The 21,408-nt window shown below is 40.9% G+C and overlaps 1 long non-coding RNA gene and 1 pseudogene across 1 annotated transcript in view; both read right to left on the reverse strand.

The window, feature by feature from the left end:
• Window positions 1-4,286: 4,286 nt before the first annotated feature.
• LOC143644853 (uncharacterized) overlaps window positions 4,287-21,408 on the reverse strand; it is a 62,348-nt gene continuing 45,226 nt past the window's right edge. Inside the window, exons 2-4 of the long non-coding RNA XR_013156907.1 lie at window positions 5,408-5,475; window positions 4,868-4,952; window positions 4,287-4,490 (exon numbers count right to left, since the gene is read on the reverse strand). This is a non-coding gene — a long non-coding RNA (uncharacterized LOC143644853). The remainder of the gene's footprint in view (window positions 4,491-4,867; window positions 4,953-5,407; window positions 5,476-21,408) is intronic.
• LOC143643735 (la-related protein 1B pseudogene) lies at window positions 6,592-7,653 on the reverse strand (annotated as a pseudogene).

Consider the following 21,408-nt stretch of genomic DNA (forward strand, 5'->3'; position numbering starts at 1 on the left):
AGGTTTAGGTTGTCCAAAACCTAAATTTTCCTAAATTTTCAGCACATAATCTAACTCAACCAGTCCAGATAGCTCATTTAAACAACCCAAATATATGGAGCCCAGAATGGGAATGAGGGCTTGTAATTCTGTACAATTTAATGTAATATCCAGATACATCCCAGAGTATGTTGAGCAAATAATTTAAAAGTATTGCAAAGTCCCTTGAAGGACAGGAGAGAAAATATGGAACTATTAATCTTTACCACCAGGGAAACCCCTGATGCTGTCTCAAATATTAGGGACTCCCAAGTCAATAAATAGGCCAAACCCTTGATCTTGAGGTTTGCTCTTCTGAAGGCTATTTATGTAGTGGAGAAGCTTAGCCCGTCTATAGTTATGCCTAAGAGTTACTTCCAGAGGACCTCTTTGCTTGCTCAGATGTGGCCTCTTTCTAAGCCAAACTGCAAGGAAAACCGTCACCCTCCCCCTTACATGAGACATGACATCCAGGGGCAAAGGTCTCCCTGGCAACATGAGACATGACTCCCAGGAATGAGCCTAGTCCTGGCACCATGGGATTGACAACACCTTCCAGACCAAAATAAGGTATCAGTGGCTAAGAGACTTCAAACAGAGTCAAGAGGCTTTTCTGGAGGCTACTCTTACTCAAGCTTTAGCTAGATATTGCCAATTACCAGGGTTTGCCAAATCCCATCCAAAATTATTCCTGTCAACCCTAAAGAACACCAAGGGCTTTATCTGAGATTCTACAAAAATTTCACACACTGAGATTACTTTACAGAAACCTACAACTTAGATGGGTCCCTAGGCCAGAAAAGTCCTGAAATCCCGAGGGTCCAACCTCTTCAAGAACATCAACTAGTTCCATCCCCCTATCCCATATTATCAATACCACTTGCCAACATGGAAACATTAGAATGGGCTATGCCCAAATACCTGTAAAGATTGGGAGAAGGATCAAAGGAGAAGGAGGAGTTATGACAAATAAGATAGGGTTTAACAAATGAGTATGACTGCTGAATCATTATGTTGATATTTCTTTCAGCTTTCAATGTCTTAGAGCAGCTAGAAGGAAAACCTATAATTGTGGAACTGAAACCCATACTAAACTCTGAAATCTGTTCTATAACTCTTTGTTGCAATGAACTTTGAAACGTATTACTTTTTTGTATATATATACTTCACAATAAAAAATGTTTTTAAAAAAGGGCCTATAGAGCATAAATCTCTATAAACAATAAAAATTCTAGAATAAAGGGGGAAAAAAAAAAACCCTGAGGAAGTGCTTGTATACTACGAAAATATGTCAAGCTGATTCAGCGCCTTTGATGGGAGAACAGACTAGTTAGAAGCCCTGATTGAAGCAAGCACCCAATTATCCACCCTTCAGATCAAGAAATCTGGTCCCACAAACCAAACCATGATTTCTTTACTGCTTATCTCACTGACAGTAGTGGCCCTCTAACAGAAAATCCTTCTTTTTTTCTCTCTTGTTTCCTTTTTTAGGAACCAGGCAGTTATCTATATTAGAAAATACACCTTTATGTTTTAAAAAAAAATGGTTATCATGGGAGACCTTTTTCTTGGTCCTCCCTGGATCTAAGAGAAGTGGTTACTAGTCCCTTTTCCTCCTGGGTGGCACCTTTTTCCCCAGTCCAAAATCCCAAACTCCTGCTGAACCAACCAGTTTTCTGTTCTTCCACCGCCTTCTAGATGAGCTTGTGTCTGAATTTTCCCATCAGTTGGGCCCAAAGGGCAAACAGGTCTCAGGGCAGACGGCATCACAAAGCCATCTTAGACAATATGAGTTCTTCATTACATCTGCAAGATGCCACCAGCACCTTTGACCAAACTACACAGTTTTGACATCTTGTGATATAGCTAGAGTTTGAAAAATAGGACTGAGGGTTGATTGCAGTCCAAAAAATAAATCTTTTCTATGGTCACAAAGCAGTTACAATTGCACGACTGAAATACCAGCCCTTTGGAAAAGCTATCAAACCCACTCATGCAGTTGGGTAATATCATCATCCAAAGCACTTCCTAGATGGCTGGTGTGTGGAGCACAGAACACAATGAGCTAAGCAGACACAATCCATTATGTGAGACATTTCCAAGACAGGATATATGTGTGTGATGTGGCAATGAAATGGGCTCAGACAGATACCAAAGCACCCTTCTCGGAGACCAGCATGGTGTATTATAACAATAACTAACATTTATTGAGCCCTTTCTATTTGTCAGGTCTGTGCTACATCTCACATGTATTATTTCACATAATCCTCAGAGCAACCCTTGAGGGAGATGCTATTATTACCCCCAGCTTACAGATGAAGAAACACAGCCTTCTAAATGTTGTACAACTAACCCAAGATGATGTAGCTAGCAAATGGTAGAGCAGAATTCAAATCCAAGTTCCCCTGTCACCAGGGTCCATGCCCTTAGTCACTGTACTATACTATGTGATTCAGGTAGAGTGCCTCCAGCCTGCCTTTTGGAGTCAGATAACCCTAGATTCAAAATCAATTGGTTCAGGTGCATAACCTCTCTAAACTGTAGTCTCCTGATCAGCAAAATGTGGCAACACTAATGGCTAGCATGCAAGGAGGTAAATAGACCAAAGACCCACAAAAGTCAGTCCAGAACCACAGTCTTTCTTAAGTGCCCCTATGTTGATGATTGCTTTGTTTCATTTATAAAGCCCATAGCCCAGTGGTAGGCGCTCAACAAGTTGTAGCTATTATTATCCTTTTTTTCTTTTAAGCTGTATCTTTAAATAACCAGCCCAATTCATCTAATTGAAATGCTACTTAAGTCATCCCAGTTCCTCCTCCACCCACCTTTTTTTTTTAAACCCAAAACTATGTTTCTCCTAATTTGTACTGAAACAGGATAGGATGCATAGTGGGAACCCCATCTCAGCAGCCCTAAACTTTGTTTCTCAAAATGTCAGATTGATCTGTTCCTGTATGGAAACCAGAAAACAAACCTCCATGGGCCAAGGGTTTCCTGGCAAAGAACTCAAGAGCTTAGGCTCACTGGCCTGTTTCAAGTACAACGGCAATTTCAGGGTTGATGAAGAGGGAGCTTATTTTCCAATGCAACAAGATGGTGACAAGTGCTATAGAAAAGGAGAGCATCTGGGGAGGCTGTTTTAGCTAGGGTGGTGGAGAAACAGCTGTTTAAGTAGGAGGAACAGCAAGGGCAAAGGCTCTGAGCCAAGAATGACAGAAGGAGGTGATTATAGCTGGAATGTAGTGAACAAAGTGCGAACTAGAAGAAAATGAGGTTAGAGAGGTAGGCATGGGCAAAACCACGTAGCACATTGTTAGCCATAGTAGAGTTTAGATTTTTATTATCAGCACAATAGGGAGGTATTATAGGTTTTAAATATGGAAGGGGGGCTGGTTCACAAGATCTAATTTATACTTTGGGCAGATCACTCTGGCTATGTGGTGGATAGATCATAGTAAGACCAGAATTGTGTTTGTTAGATCAGTTAAGAGGTCATTGAAATATTGATTAAACAAGAAATGGTGGTTGTAGGGATAAGAAGCAAGCAGTGTGGATAGAAGGAAGTTGGATTCAAGATTGATTTTGGAGGTTGATCTAAAAGGATTTACTGATGCACTGAAATTGGGACATAAGGGAAAATAAAATCCAGGGTGACTAGGGTTTGGGACTGGAGCAAAGCATGAGTGGTGGTGCCATTTATTTAGACAGTTAGATACTGGAAGGGAATAGAATTTGGGGAAAAGACCATCTCCTAAATGGACATGTCAAGTGGAATCTGAATCTGGAGTTTCCGGCAGCTAGCAAACTAGAACAGAGACAGATGAGTGTTTATGTGACATCACCATTAATATAAGCTACCACTATCAGAAATAGTAGCTGTTAAATAGTAGATACTTGCTATTCTCTGCACTCATCTCTTTGGCTCTCAATCCCTGCTCTACACCTTGGATTTCAGCAGAGATTCTGGCATACCTTGGCTTGGCACACCATTAGGATTTCATTGTCTGGCTTCCTGACCTCACAGATCCCCATTTGACTCTTGGCTCTGCAGGGTCCCTGGATTTCAGCATGACTTACTTTGCTTGAGAAATACTTCCTCTGCCTTCCTGGACCACAGGCCTGTTTCTCTAAGAACAGAGTTCCACGTAAGGTCAGGCAGCCCATGTGGGAGCAGCAGTTGACACTGGCCCTGGGACCTACAAGAAGGCTTCACCTGAAAGGCCCACTTTGACCAATGTACCTTAAAGCAAAAACAAAAACGCAGACCATTCAAAGGGAGGAAAATTTCCTTAGTGATTTTATTCAAGTCAGAAAGTTGTACAGACAACTGTACTGTCAGGAAATTGCTGAAGCTTCCCTGACCAGGGAACAGCGCTCCCACCTCGTGCTGGTGGTGGTTGACTGAGACAGTCCATCACACGGTAAACAGTGGCACTTGGTGGAGTAGAGTGTCATTCAGCAGCAGTCCCAGACTACAGAGAATAGAGAGAGGACCTCATCTATGCAACCAGGTGGTCGTTCGCTCTTTGAGAGGAATATGCCCCCAAATGCTATAACTTTGGCATAAAATCACCATACGAGGCTGGAAGCAACTATTCCAAACCCTAATTACCATCCGCAGCCGCTTTCTGTGTCCCCCATTCCCTTAGTTAGGAATTTTTTTGGCTGCAAGAGTCAGAAGGTCACACAACACAGCTTAAGTTAAAAAGAAAGAGAATACAGGAACATTTCACATAAGCCAAAGACAAGAGAAAGCACAGTTGGGCATCATGGGGGCCAGGAACCAGGAACCAGAGAGTCAGAGACACACAGCCTCTCTCCATCTCTCTAAGGGAGCGTGGTTTCTCACCTTTGGTTCATCCTACATCTCTGCTTTAACCCCTAGCTGGTGACTGGCTTCTCCTGGAACAGCAACTGGGCCACAACTCTAAATTCTAGGGGGAAATAATAGGATTGGCTCAACTTGGGTCAGCTAGCTAACTTTTAGCCAATCTGTGACCCGAAAGAAACAGAATGACATGGTTCCAACATGTCTGCATGGTCCTAACCCTGTCTGTGAGGAGAAGTTTTCAAGGGAACTTGGCTGAAGAGGCATCCAAAGGTTATTCACCACACCGAAGTGCCACGCAGCGCTTTCTAGAGCGTCATATATATGAACCCGAAATAAAGATGAGAGCCAGGAAGACTGAGAGTCTAGTCCCTCACCCAACCCCTGAAGGTTCCTGAGGCAACACTTTACCGGCCCATCACCTGGTCCCACAGAGGGGTACCCCCACTGCAACAACCCACATAACTGGCTCTTCTCCAAGCCCCCTCTGAGTCTGCTCCCCTAAACGGAGCTCCACCCTCCACTGAAAGTATGGGTTCCACTCACACTCCCCCCCTGTACCTTCAAACACCATCACTGCCCAAGCTGCTGTCCAGGTTCCTCAAGAGAAGCTACAGCATCCCTCCAGCCTGTGAAAACACAGCAGAAGACATCCTTTCACAAAGCAGCTTCCAGGGAGCACTACTCTACCATGATAGTAGCAGAAGTTCTTCAGAAAAGGGGTGGAATAGAGCGTTCAACTTAGCTTTGAAACACGAAATAGGCTTTTTCTGCCCAAAACAACACACCCTTTCTTTTTTATGATTTTATTCTTATAATTTTATTAATAATGCATAAATGGTTAATGGACAGACATTATCAACTTCAATGACCTATCTTTGGAGCCCTATGGAGAAGAATCTTATATAACTTGCCAGATATCTGTTCATGTAGCAGGATGAAAATGTCATCTTGGGCCCCAAGTTTACACAATAAGTGAATCTAACTTTTGCAATGAACCATTTTGGTTTTCTTTAAGGCCTAAACAATGTCACTTTTCTTCAACTTTTAAAGCACTTGTCCAAGTTGCTTGCTCAGACTACAGGCACCAAGGACTCGCAAAGAAAAACAAGATAATAATATCTGGGAGTATGTCCATCAATGCTTTCATGATGCAGAGTTCTCTCATATTGATGTATTAAAAATACATTTTGGGGTGGGCCATGGTGGCTCAGCAGGCAGAGTTCTCACCTGCCATGCCGGAGACCTGGGTTCAATTCCTGGTGCCTGCCTATGCCAAAAAAAAAAAAAAAGAAAAATCACATTTTGAAGAGTAAAAAAAATATTCCCTCATTCATTTCTTAAATTTCTTATCTTAGTGTCCGCATTGATAAATCTTATAGTCCACATGAAATATTATAACAACATGGGGAGTTATACAATGTATACTATATTGAAAGGCAAATAAAATAAGAAAGGACCTAACAATTTGGGTCCTGAATTATTGATGTACACAAACCTGGAAGCAAAAGACAGAATCATGTAGTATTTTCAGAACAACATTTAACTTTCCCAGCATAAAGAAAAGCAGCCCATGCAGCACAGGCCAATTGCACACAAATGGACAGCTCCTACAAAAACAAAGCAGCAGCCCCTGGCCTGTGTCTCATCATCACAGAGGTGGCTGTGCCCCCTGCAGTGCTGGCCCTACTTCCTCCATCTGAAGTTGGAGTGGACATCCTTGCACAGAAGATAGTCCTGGTTACTTTTATTTCTGCAGCACAATTTGTTCCAATATTTATATTGACATTTTAGTGAGTCACCTATTCCACTTTTTTATTCCAATAAAATTACATCCAAGAGCATCAGTGATGTGAGCCAAAGGCTTGGCCTGGTACGAGCTCAGGACAATCAGACAGTTGAGAGAAGTCCCTTTGAGGCACACTACATAGAGGAGATCCAGGAATTGGACATTTTTCTAGTTCTACTTGTTTTCGCATCTTTTCTCCCACAGTTTCCACTTCTGTGTTATCTTTCAATGCCTTTAAAGTGAGATCAAGATCCGTGGTGAGAGCCTGAACACGGTGGAAACCAGCAATGAGGGAAACAGGCAAAAAAGAAATCATTGCTCATTCGTCTTTTTCCTAAGAAAGAAGGCCCGCTCCAAATTTTCTATACCAAAGTAATATTCAATTTGGCACTTAATATATTCCTTAAACAATCCTTCTTTCCCTGGATACACCTGCATGCTTGTACCATCATCATAGTAAGACATCATGCTGGTATTAAGTTCTGCTTGAAATGATTGATCAGTCCTTTCACCATGTTCTTGATAATCACATAAATAGTCCAAGTTCAATCGAGGATTTCCTCTGCCTCATCCTCTTCGCCATCCTCAGCCTCTAAAAGAACTCCTGATATTACCACCCTCACTTCTTACATTGGAAACTTCATCTTGAGCATCAATCTTTTCTCTACCTCGCTTCCAACTTCTTGTGTCATTTCGCCTATTGTTATGTGCCAATTGACTTGTTTCAAGTTGCCATCTTGAGCTGTTCCAGGATCCTGGTTTCTCTCGGACATCTGGTCTTCCATCATCTAAGTGGGGTGGTGGCACCCACTTGCACTTATTAGCTCTCTTTCATTGATTACTTGACTGAGCTTCATCTTCATTGATATTCTCACCAGGACCATCTGATCTTGTTTCCTGGTTTTCTTTGCTCTCACTGATGTTTTTCTTTTCTATTTTGTGGCTTCTTATTTCCTTGGCTGATAATACTCTGACATACAGTGTTCACTAGTTCGCTTGGTGTTGGCTAGTTTGCCATATCTCTGAAATCACTAGCCTTGTCGGATTTCTTTATCCTAACTTTTCCTGCTTCCATGAGCTCGGGCGTGGACCCCGGCAGAAGCGCTGTGAGCCGGGTCGGAGGAGGACCTCTAGCAGAGTGCTACCTTTTCTTTTGAAGAACTGCTCCTCCCCAGCTCCAAATATAAGATTCTAGTGGAAGCTCAGTCACTGTAGCTCATTTTCCTCTAGCCTTGGGGGAGGTACGTGGCCCAAGCCAGGCCAGCCGTGGTACTGGTCACAGACATTGGTCCAAGAGGCAGGCACATGAGCTGATCCACGCTGATTAGGGTCTTTCCCTTTGCTTTTTTGAACTGGAAGTTCTCAGCCCTCTCCAACATGGAATTTGAGGGATGTTAGTCCACAACGATCTGCAGCTCTGTTCCCTGCTACACGAAGAAAGCAGCAGTAATAAAAACCGCTATTAATACTATCATTTACTGAAATCCTAATAGGTGGCAGGTGCTTTGCGTTCCAGGTTTCACTTCATTTTCAGATAAAATTGAGGTAGGTAATTATCCCCATTTAATAGATGAGAAAAACCAAGGCTAAGGGGCAGATGAAAATAATTTGCTCGAGGTCATATAATAAACGAGAGACAGAGCCTGTATTTCTCACTCCGAAGTCCATATTCATAATCCATACCCTCTAAATATTCAGTTATGAGATTCTTCACACCCACCTTACATACTAAATTATTTGCTCTTCAATCAGGAGTTTTTCTTGTTTATCATTCACATAATACCAGGACTGATATTTAGTGGATGATCAATATATTTTTGTGAATGAATTCCTACTATTGCATTTGTATCTTGGTAATATAATTTATACATTATGTAATTAATACAGTAATGTAAATATCCATTGCCATAACTCAACACTTTTGACTTTCCTATTCCCTACTATTGGTCATTACCACAATTTCCAGTTTTTAGTTTTAATATGTAGTATAATACTTTGCCATGACTGGAGCATAGAATGGGGGCGAGAAGTAGAAGAGAAATCTAATGAAAGAAAAATAAAGTTCTGCATCTTTCATGAGACTATTTTGAATGAGTTCTATTAAGTAATGTAGTCATTGAACACAGTAGAGGAACAATTCTGGGATTATGATGATGAAATTACCAGCCTTTTCTAGGAAATAAATACTAGAATTTTCATTAGGAAAATACTCATGTTTACTCTATTGTAAAAGAGGCAAGATTCAGAATTTTTCTAAAATGGGAGTGTCCAAATGCTGTAACTTAAAAAGAAAAAAAATCATGTAGCTAACTTGCAGCAAACTGAATTTAGTTAATAATGTACCAGAACTGCTAAAAATACATATATACAACACTTTGTGTCTGTGTTTTCTAGTTCAGATTTTAAAAATTGGTTTCCTGAGAGCTGTTGTTGAATAACTCTCAGGTACCCTCTAGTGGATGAGATGAGAATTCTTTGGTGCCAGAAGTGCCATTTTTTTTTATCTGTTAATGTATTATTCATCCAAAAGTCATCATGACTCACACGCCTCGATTTACATTAAGAATAAAGGAATAATGATTTTTTTTTAAAGAAACAGTTCATATATATAATCACAGCTAAAGGTAGGGCTTACTTTTAAGTTCATTAATATTTATGGGTTTGGGGCTTGTCAATTTAATCTAAAGTTACTGCTTCTGGACATTTTCCTTTTACCGTCCTCTTTTGAAGTATGAATAAAAATTTATATAATGGTCTTATTCATCTTAAATAGGTCATTACGTATCCTTTCAAAGAACCCACAGGTGAGTTGAAGAAAACTATTAATTTTCACCCAAAATTAATTTGGGGGGTGGGGGATGGGGGGGTGGGGAGAGGGCCGGGGAAGGGGTAGCAGCCTCTTAGTTGAAACACGTTGCTGAAGATCAGCTCCCTCTTCTGTTTTTATTTCCACACTCAGTTCATAAACGTCTGATTTGTCTTCCTGGGTGGCTTGCTCGGAGGGAGAGAGCGTCCTGAGCGACGTAGCTCCCGCATTTTCCAGGCTGCTCAGGTTATCACTGGGCAGGTCAAGGTCAGCACCCATATGTACGTAGACACGTGCGTATGTGCGCTCTCCTGCACACACAGGTCGTTACTCAGCTGGCTTGTTAGTAAGTCATGCACTCAACTCTATTTTCTTTCTTTTTTTTAATTTTATTTTTTTTTTAATTGACAAACCAAAACAACATGCAAACACGAACATTCGTAACATACAGACGTTCCATACATGGTGTACAATCAGTGGCTCACAATACCATCACATAGCAGTATATCCATCACCATGACCATTTTTTATAGCATTCACGCACCCAACTCCTTTTTTTTTTTTTTTTTTAACATGGGCAGGCACTGGGAATCGAACCCGGGTCCTCCGGAATGGCAGGCAAGCATTCTTACCTGCTGAGCCACTGTGGCCCGCCCGCACCCAACTCTTTACGGTGTCTGCCTCTGTCCAGGGGTTTGGGGCATGGGGTGAGAGGTTGGGGGCTGCCAGGGAGGACAGAGAACTTTCACTTTCAAAGCCAGACTGTCGCTAATATTTGAATCTTTTTAGCAATAGGCATGTTTAACTTTTATCATCAGATGTATGTATATATAGTGTGGGTGTTGATCATACTCAAATGCAGAATTTGAGAGGTAAAAATTTGTCTCCAGAAATGTCCTCAAACACACCTCTCAAGCTTCCACATGTCTAGACTAACAGAAGATCCTGCTTCCCTCTCCCGAGCACATCCCACCCACAGAATCTCACTGTCCTCTACAAAATTCCCGGTTTTACATCCAAAAGACAAAAGACAAGTTCTGGCAGGATGCGCTCGCCTCCCCTCTAGAGCGGAAGCTTAGAGCGCCCCCTTGAGGCTGAAGGACTCCACAGCGCTACCCAGCTATTTGGTTGACTGAGAAGACACAACAAAGAAAGGTGACTTGGTGCCACAGCTGAAACTTGGAGAGTCGCTTGAGATTGTCTTGTCACGGCTGGTGCTGTTGCTCCTCCCAGTGACCTTCAAGCTCTTTGTACAGATAGTTTCTCTCACTTAAAAAAACAGATTCTAGACTATTTGCTTTGCCTCTCTTAATCATTCTCAATCTCTCTCTCAGATAGATAGATAGATAGATAGATAGATAGATAGATAGATAGATAGATAGATAGATAGATAGATAGATAGATAGATAGATAGATAGATAGATAGATAGACACACACACAAACACATACACACATGCACACTTACACATACACATGTATCACACGCCTACACATCACCAGCGTGAGATGTTGTGAATCCCCCTCTCACCCTCCTCCTTGCCCCTTCATTAAAGCTGCACTCCCAGGGGCTGACAAAATCTGGTTTCTGCACCTGCAGAACAGAAGATCAGATGCCAGGTCAAGATGAATTCATTAGTAGATGACATCCCATGGGGCTAGGTCTGAGAGCTGGCCACATTTCCCCTACGACTCCCTTTCTGTTTCATTGCCTGCCTACTTGAAAGTGCAACAATAACCTGGTCTCCAGGATATAACAACAAGCCAGCATTTAATAAGTGCCAGGAATTGTTCTGTTTTATTTTTATATATTATGTATTTTATTAAGTATTTATCTTATGTATAATAACAGTTGAATGTCACAACAAAACATCTAAGGTAGGTACTATTCATCTTCCTATATCATAGATGAGAAGACTGAGGTTCAGAGAGCTTAAATAATTGTTCCAGGGTCATACTACATGACTGCTCAGCTTCTTGAAAGAAAGAGTCATGAAATGTGTATGGAGTGCTTTTGTGAAAGCTCCCTACTTAAGGGCTCTGCATCTGCACCTAGGCTGGGCTGAGCCCAGGCTTTTCAGGCTAGGATGTGTGTGTGAGTGGACAGAATACCACAGGGATTTTGAAGCTATAGAAAGAAATGGTGCATCATCTAGGAGTATCAATTATCCTTCGAGATCTGGGGAGGGGGGAAGTCATTTTGCAGCAGGACCTTCATATATAAATATATTTGGAGTGAAAACGAAAAAATTTTGAATTAAAAAAAATTCCTCTAGCAAAGGACTGTGTGATGCCATAGCTCTGAACTCTCTCAGACAATGCTTCTCCCATGTGACTGTGCATATAAATCGCTTGTAGACAGAACCGCTTCATGGGTGTGAGACCGGTACAGCTGGACCTGGCTGGTTTTACTGCGTGGCTACCACCACTTTGAAATTCTTAGTAATTTTTTAACAAAGGACCTTGCATATTCATTTTTCTCTGGGTCCTACAAATTAGTTAGCCAGTCTTGCCTGAGAATCTCATTACTATGCAGATCCTGATTCAGTATGTGTGGGGTAAGATATGAGGTCCTGCATATCTGACAAGCTCCCAGCTGATGCCCATGCTGCTGGACCAGGGACCACATTTTTTCCTTTCGCTCTACTCAGCTGTTAGTAATACTGAAACGGGAAAGTTTGAGGAGCACTGGGAGAGGAAGATCATGAGTCATGTAGTTAAAAGCATGAGCCTTCAGAGTATGTTGGACAGATCATTTTAAAGTATTGGCAAAGTTCCTAGAGGAACTGGAGAAAAAAATCTGGAACTATTAAACATTCCCATCTAGGAAACCCCGGATAATCTCTCAGACACTAAGGACTCCAAGGTTAATAGGCCAAGCCCTTGATCTTGAGGCCTGCTCTTAGGAAACTTATTTCTGTAGTGAAGAAGCGAAGCCCACCTATAATTATGCCTAAGAGTTACTTCCAGAGAACCTCTTTTGTTGCTCAGATGTGGCCTCTCTCTCTCTCTCTAAGCCCAATTGTGAGGGAAAATCATTACCCTTCCCCCTAGGTGGGACATGATATCCAGGGGTGTGAGTCTCCCTGGCAATGTGGGACATGACTCCCAGGGATGAGCCTGACTCTGGTACCATGGGATCGACAATGCCTTCTTAACAAAAAATGGGAAAAGAAATGTAAAAAAATAAGGTATCAGAGGCTAAAAGAGTGAAGAGGCTACTTTGGAAACTATTCAGCTAGGTATTGCTAATTGTCACAGTTTGCCAGACCCCAACCAACATCATTTCTGTTAACACTAAAGAACATCCAGAGCTCTAGCTGAGATCCTACAAAGTTGAACGCCCTGTTTACTTTTCAGAAACCTAAAACCTTCAGATGGTTCCTAGGCCAGATAAGTCCTGAAACCCAGACGTGCTCTCCAAGAACATCAGTGAGTTCCATCCCCCCCCGCCTCAATTCCATATTGTCCCTTTACAATCCGTTTTCAACATCAAAAATGTTAGAATACACCTAAAGATTGGGAGAAGGATCAAAAGAGAAGGAGTAGTTATAACAGAGAAGTTAGGATTTAACAAATGAGTATGACTACTGAATCATTATATTGATACTTCCTTTAGTCTCCAGGTCTTGGAGCAGCTAGAAGGAAAAATATGAAATTGTGGAACTTTAATCCATACCAAAACTTTGAAATCTGTTCTATAACTACTTGTTAAAATGTACTTTGAAATGTATTTCTTTTTCGTATGTATGTTCCACAATAGAAAATGTTAAGAAAAAAAAAAAGATGAGCCTTGCTGACACACTGTAAAATTCCACAAATTACTTGTATTTCTTGTGGTTCAGTTTCCCCATCTGCAAAATGGGACTATACCAGCCACTTCATAGGATAGCTGTGAGGTTCAATGTGTTTAAAACATCTCACATTCAGAGAACTCAGTCAAGATGACTACTTTAATGCTTTTAAATGGTAGGTAAGCATAAACCATATTGGAAAAGAAAACACACGGAATGCCTCCTTCTTCATATTAATATAACCTCTCTTGTTTTCCAGAGAGAAAATACTCGAAGAAAGTAAGACAATATGGTAGGGCATATGGTTTGACCATGTTTTAATTGTGATCCAATCATGTGGGGGCAGCCATGTTTTTAATCCTGCTTCAACATCGTAGGGTGGAAACTTTTGATTATATTATCTAATCAGAGATATGGCTTGCCCAATTGTGGGTGTGGCCTTTTGATTTGATGGAGATGTGACTCCACCATCCGGGATGGTCTTGATCAGTTTACGGGAGTCATTTAAAAAGAGGAAACATTTTGGAGAAAGCTTCAGAGCTTATGCAGCCAGAGACCTTTGGAAATGAAGAAAGAAAATGCCCCTGGGGAAGCTGTTTGAAATAAGAACCAAAGACCCCAGCAGATGCCAGCCATGTGCCTTCCTAGCCGACAGAGTTGTTCCAGACCCACCAACCTTTCTTGAATTAAGGTATCTTTCCCTGGATCCTTAAGTTTGAACATTTTTATAGCCTTAGACCTGTAACTTGCAACTTAATAAATTCCCTTTTTAAAGGCTATTCCATTTCTGATATATTGCATTCTGGCAGCTTAACAAACTAATACACAGGGCTTACTTATTCTTTATGGAAACCTACACTCTTGACGTCATGGGAAACACTATGAGTAGCGAGAGGTATAAATGCAGGGGGAGAAAAGTAAACTAAAATAACCTCTACCAGTGGATCAATATGAAACCCATTCTTGATTTTAGCATTGATCACAACATGTCGTTTGTTCTTAGGTGAATGTTATCCACTGACAGCTCTTCCATGACTGGGAGACAGACTCTCTAAGGGCTTTTGGGTCTACCTTTAAGAACTTCACGTCACTGGGTTTTACTGTTCTTCCCTGTGAGATAGGGATAATAATGCCTACCTCATAGAGTTATTGTGAGGATGAAATGAATTAATCTCTGTGTAGCAGATGCCAGAAATCATTTTTTTCTTTCCTATTCCACAAAAGAAGCTACCAGCAATTAAGTACAGATGACATTTTGGAGTCTTCCTTACCTAGGGAAATGCGTATGGGCCTGAGATGTAACTGAGTGAAGGAGGCCCCTCCTGGTAGGCAGGACTCTGAGAGGGAGTTAGGGGCCAATTGGCAAATTGAGTCCAGGGATCTTCTGGGAAGAAAAAGAATAATCCCTTTCCCTACTCCCATCTTCTCCCTGAGAGCTGGTGTTAAGGGGAGAGAATGGGATGTAGATGAGCAACCCTGAATAGGGTCCTGAGACAGGAAGGGGCAATGGGTTCAAGCGGGTAAAGGGATCTGGGACTGGTAGGCCAACTCTGGTAATAAACAAGAAAGGGGGTGTACGATGGTGGTTCTGGTTCCTTTAAGTGTTGGAGGCTGGAATTGGTTCTGGCCTATCCTTCAAGGCAAGTCTACCAGCTAAATAAGCTTGTTGCTAAGAAAAACCTGAAGGCTCAGCTCTACTAGGAGGGACAAGGGGCTGCTCAGTTGAGCATAACCAGGAAGCCTCTCCTTTCTTTGAGACACTGTTAGAGTGAGGTGAGGAATCTTGTTGGTGAGCCTCTGCCGGGTCTCCACCACTATGCTCTGGCCTCCAACTTGAAGGACACGTTAGGCTGCATGTCAGCTCTGCTGCCATCTTGTAAAGTTACTAAGAAGCTGGGAGCCATCCCACTGCCCTGGAGTAGCCTGGCTTCCTGTGACTATAGCTCCATGAAGGAATAAAATGAGAACACTGGACCACATGGCTGTGAAGCTACTCACTGAGCACAGCCCTGGGAGAAGTGCCGTTCCACCCGCAAAGAGTGACCTGCAAAAAACAGAGAGTGACCTGCCCCAGATTTCACACTAGCACCTGTGGTTACTACTGGAGCAGAGAACTGTGGTCTGGCTTCCGTGCTTTGAACATTGCCCACCAAGACCAGTTTCCAACACACTCAGTGCCCTTCGCTGCCATCAATCTACTGAAATAGGACCAGACTGGTCTGAACTTCTCCACCTTGTGACACATGTCAGGGCTCCAGGGTTCCAGGATGCCTAAAGGAAAGGAGTTTGGTGCCATGGGCACAGGTTGATTGGATTTCTGAACTTCCAGCTCTACCCAGCAGGAGGGGCCTCAAGCAATGTAGGCTGAGAACATTGTGTGAACCCAATTAGAATCTTTTAGCACATAGCACAGTCTCTAACAATAGTAATTATCTTTAAAACATGGTAGCTATTATTATGGGAAAACCAATTATTTATAAAAGAACCTTCACTGCTATTTTGTTTTCACAAAATGGAAAGCCAAGAAGGCATTTCCCCCTGCTAACAGAAGAAGGAAGCAAATGAGGCTCTAGTCAGGAACATAATTTTTCTCCAGTGTGCTGGTTTGAAATGATGTATGTACCCTAGAAAAGCCATGTTTTAATCCTAATCCCATTTTGTAAAGGCAGTGGTTTCTTCTAACCCCTATTCAGTACTGTATGTTTGAAACTGTAATTAGATCACCCCCCCCCAAGAGATGTGATTTAATTAAGAGTGGTTGTTAAACTGGGTTAGGTGGAGGTGTGTCTCCACCCATTTTGGTGGGTCTTGATTAGTTTACTGGAGTCCTATAAAAGAGGAAACATTTTGGAGAAAGGGAGATTCAGAGAGAGCAGAGCAGAATGACACAGCCACGAGAAGCAGGGTCCACCAGCCAGCGACCTTTGGAGATGAAGAAGGAAAATGCCTCCCAGGGAGCTTCATGAAACAGGAAGCCAGGAGAAGCTAGCAGATGACACCGTGTTTGCCATGTACCTTTCCAGATGAGAGAGAAACTCTGACTGTGTTCGCCATGTGCCCTTCCACTTGAAAGAGAAACCCTGAACTTCATCGAACTTCTTGAACCAAAGTATCTTTCCCTAGATGTCTTAGATTGGACATTTCTATAGACTTGTTTAATTGGGACATTTTCTCAGCCTTAGAACTGTACACTAGCAACTTATTAAATTCCCATTTTTAAAAGCCATTCGTTTCTGGTATATTGCATTCTGGCAGCTAGCAAACTAGAACACCCAGCCTTAAAGGATTGTGCAGAAGATATGAAAAGTCTTGAAATACCCTCCCTTTTACTCTTTCACCTATCCTTCTATCCTTACTCCTGAAGTTATAGTCGCCTACTATGGCTATAACCATAGCAACCAAGCTGGTGGGAAATGATGGAGACTCCTACTCATTCTTCTAGAGTCAGGTAAGGTTTCACCTCATCTGTGAAGCTTCCTCTGATCCCCACCCAAGTCAGAGTGGACCATCTAAGGTTACCATGATATTGACAACCTGGGCTCACACCTGTGTTAGAACACTTATCACAGTGTTTCAGACCTTTATTTGTCTCCATCACTCCACCATGACTCACTTGTTCCTATTTGCACCCCCAGTGCTTGGATTAGTACCTGGCGCATAGGAGCTGTTTGATGCATTTCCCACTCGTGAATGTCAGAGTTCAAGGGAGGAGGGGAGGAGGCTGAACTGAACCAAGTTGGGGACAGAGGACTGACCCAGGAATGGAGTTGTGCCAGAGTGACCTAAGGGTCACAGGCAACAAAGCCAAGAAGGAGATGGCAATCACGTCAACCAGAAAAGCTGCGCCTGGACTGTGACTGTCAAGGGAAGCACTGGGAGGTAAGAAACAGCAGAAAAGCAATGAGGTTAGAAATCAGAGGGTAGAGGTGTGTGATGACCTGGTAGGGTAGAAAATGAAGTGCAGGAGTAGGAAGCCCTTGAATCACTACGGGACAAATGATTCAAGCCTGAGACTTGTGAGAGGAGGTTGAAGTCCTATTTTTAAATGGTGCTGACTGGCTAGGGAAGGAGGTGGAGAACAATGCAGGGCTGTAAAGAGAACACAGGCGAAAACATCTCCACGGAAGTTCTCTGTTGGCTCAGGGGGTGGAAGTGGGGTGGGAAAAGAATGTATCCAGTGTATATACCTTGTCTTCACACTCCCAACCTTTTAAACTGCTAAATTATAGACATCGTCTCATTTAAAAGCAATACGGAGTAATAGCCAAGCCGAACTAGGTTCAAATCCCACCACTTCCATCATCAGCTATATAAACAAAGAGAAGGTCTCCAATCTTCAATATACCCTGTAGATGAATGGTATTAAAACCTTCCTCAAAAAGCTAATGACCACATTTAAGATCATGTAAGCAAAGTGCTGAAAACAGTGCCTGACATAAAGGGACACTTAAAAATTCCTTTCTAGGTCCAGTTGTCCTTCCAGTGCCAGCCAGGGATGTGTTTCTCAAATGTTTCTTTCAGAATCCATCTAAACTGCACCAAATCCTATCCATCATTTAGTTTTTAAATGGAAGCGGTGCTCAATACGATTACATAATCCAGAATTAGTACAGATGTCCTCTTTCAGCATTTGTGAAGACCATGCGGTGACTTGCTAGCTTTTTGAACTATAGTCTTCTTCTTTCTCCCATCTGTTACCTGGTGGATGCAATCTGTGCTATTTTTTTTTCTTCTGTTCTTCCACCTTTGAGTGATGAGGCAATAATCATTGCTGCAGGAGCATTTACTCAGCCAAGCTATTTCACGAGCCTTTCACCCTCAAATATACTCTTTGTTCCCCAACTGAAAATTGGGCTGTCTTTCATGAACAGAGATGACACTGTGACACTCTTCACCTTCATGGGTTTTGTTAGTTTTCTTAGAATAACAATAAGTGTGGTGATATATCCACAAACTGCTTCACTTGGGATTACAGTCTTATTAGTAAGAAACATGATTTCTAACACTAGGCTGGAAATTTGAGCAATTACAATTCCAACCTTAGCCATAAAACCGTCAAGTATAAAAGGATGGATGGATGGATGGACACATAGACTGAAATTCTAAATGAGAAATATTAAGGATGGCTCTCTTTGTATGAGAACCACCTAACATGGGAAGGAGGGGTGGTCTCCCATTTGTTATATCATAATTTCCTCTCAGCACATCACCTGTCATTTGTCATTCCTTTATAGTAATAATGAGATTCTGCAAACACATTGGGGAAGACAAGGTGCCAAAAGGAGACAATTTTCAATATATGGCCAAAACTGAGGTCAAAATACCCGTTTTATTCAGTTTACCACTAAAAGACATCCAGTAGCGCTCTTTGTGCCATAAAGCTGGTCAGAGAAAAATCACCTATACAGTGAGATGGTCAGCATATCCCACTGAATTCACATCCATTCCCAAAGTCTTGCAGATGAATCTTGCCACAAGTGAGATGTGTGACCTTAGGCAACTCACTTAACCTCTCTGAACCTGTTTTCTCAACTGTTAATTAGGACAAATAATACTGACCTAAGGGATATACCAGTTTGCAAGCAAGGTGGAACTATAATATTAAACAGCAAATACTTGATAGATGGAAAGGTGATTGCAGTTAAAAACATGTTAAGGTCCTTATTTTGGCTAGGAGGAGGATAAAGCTATTGATTAACTATTTATTAATTTGTTAAGATGATTTTAATCTGTATCCTTTCCCTGTAATAAACCAGAACCATGGACATAAAAAAAAAAAGATGATTACATATTTTATTGGGGGGACTGATATAAGAATGAGAATAAAATATATAACTTCCAAATAAGTTGAAGAGAAAAGAGGGAAATAAAGAAAACTCAGGCAACTCAATTGAAGGCAGGAACTGAGTAAAAAGAAGTAAACAAAAGATGGTAAGAAAAGCCAAAACAACTTGATAGAAATAACTCAATACATATCAATAATAGAAATAGCAAATGTAAAGGATAAGATTCATCATTTGAAAGACAGAGATTCTCAAATTTTAAAGGAAAAGAAAAAAAGGAGTATTTTTGTTTACAAGAGATACCATTTTAAAAGGTTGAAACAACCTAACTAAACTAAAGCTCTCAGACAAAAGTGAACTAAAAGATATCTGATGTAGCTATATAATTAACCACACAAAAATAGACTTAAAAACTAAAACCATAACTAGAAATAAAAAGGGGCATTTTGTAATGATAAAACAAGTAGTTTACCAAGAAATTATTAACACTCCTGAATTTGCATGCACCTACCAACACTGCCTCAAAATATTTATAGCAAAAAGTAGACAAAGCTGAAAAAGTGATCAGACTTCAAGTAGATATATGAATGAAGCTACTTTGGATAGGACTAAGGTAAATCAGAATACAGGGTAAAAGATGATATTGTCCATATTTTAAAACTTCAACTTCTATATGAGACCAAAGAGAGAAATATTTATTTGGTGCAAAATTTATATTTTGGAAAGTACATTTCCTAATTTAACTTGTGTGGTCAGTATAGTTGAAAACCATAAATACATGGACTCTCAAACTGGGCATGGATTTTGTTGATTTGTCCAGGTTACTGTGATGCCCTGATATATCCCAGAGCAATTTGGGCAATGACTAAAGAAGTATTTGCAAAGTTCCCTTGGGGGACTGGGGAGAAAGGAGGAAATAGTCAACTACCCCTTTTGGAGAATTTCTGATATTCTCACAAGCAGTAGGGACAAACAATTCAATAGGTTGAGCCCTTGATCTTGGGCATTCCCCTATGAAACTTATTCCTGCAAAGGATAGGCTAAGCCTACCTAAAATTAGGCCTAAGTGTTACCCCCAGAGAACCTCTTTTGTTGCTCAGATGTGGACTCTCTCCTAAGCCAACTCAGCAGGTAAACTCAATCCCCTCCCCATTACTGTGGGGCATGACTCCCAGGGGTGTAAATCTCTCTGGCAACGTGGGACAGAAACCCCGGGATGATCTGGGATCTAGCACCAAGGGATTGAGAAAGCCTTCTTGACCAAAAGGGGGAAGAGAGAAATGAGATAAAGTTTCAGCAGCTGAGAAATCTCAGAGTCGAGTGGTTATCCTGGAGGTTATTCTTATGCATTATATAGATGTGTCTTTTTAGTTTATGGTGTGTTGGAGTGGCTGGAGGAAAGTACTTGAAACTGTTGAGCTGTGTTCCAGTAGCCTTGATTTTTGAAGATGATTGTATAAAGATACAACTTTTACAATGTGGCTGCGGGATTGTGAAAACCTTGTGTCTGATGCTCCTTTTATCTGGGGTATGTACAAATGAGGATAAATATATATGGATAAAAAATAAAAATATAATGGGGGACAAAGGGTAAAATAAATTAGGTAGATGGAAATGAATATTAGTGGTCAATGAAAGGGAGGGGTAAGGGGTATTGGTATGTATGAGTTTTTTCTTTTTTCTTTTTACTTCTTTTTCTGAAGTGATGCAAATGTTCTAAAAAATGATAATGGTGATAAATACACAACCATGCGATGATATTGTGAGCCATATGGATATTGTACACCATATATGGAATGCATGTGTGTGAAGATTTGTCAATAAAAACAAAAAAAAGGGGACAGGAGAGAGAATTTCAAAAAGATATAGACAATTCCTAAACGTAGTTGGAAAAATGTATATCCTGCTTTGAGAAACTGAAAAATCAAGCAGACAAAATAAAATCAGTAAGAATTCTTAAAATTTGAATAAATTTAATCAAAGGATTTATATAGAATTCACTGTTCAATAATTCAGTGTTACACATTCTTTTCAAACAGACATCGAACATTTACAAAAATTGATCCCAACCTAGGCCAGAGAAGTTTCAACAAACTCAAAATAATTTATATGTTTCAAAACACAATGAAATTTTAAAACCACCACAAAAACAGCAAGTCACCCCATCACACTATACCTGTAACATACTTAGATATCTTAAAACACTTCGTTGAATAAGTGTAAGGATCAATTAAAAATCATAACATAGAAAATTATTATATATTTAGGACTAAATAACAACCAAAATGCTATCTGTCAAAATAGCTAAAGCAGTTTTTTAGGGAAAATTTATAGTTTTAACAGCATGTATTAGAAAAAAAGAAAGATTTAAAATGTATTTGTCATGCAACTA

The sequence above is a fragment of the Tamandua tetradactyla genome, chromosome 8 (genome assembly GCF_023851605.1).
Source record: "Tamandua tetradactyla isolate mTamTet1 chromosome 8, mTamTet1.pri, whole genome shotgun sequence".
Lineage (NCBI taxonomy): Eukaryota > Metazoa > Chordata > Mammalia > Pilosa > Myrmecophagidae > Tamandua > Tamandua tetradactyla.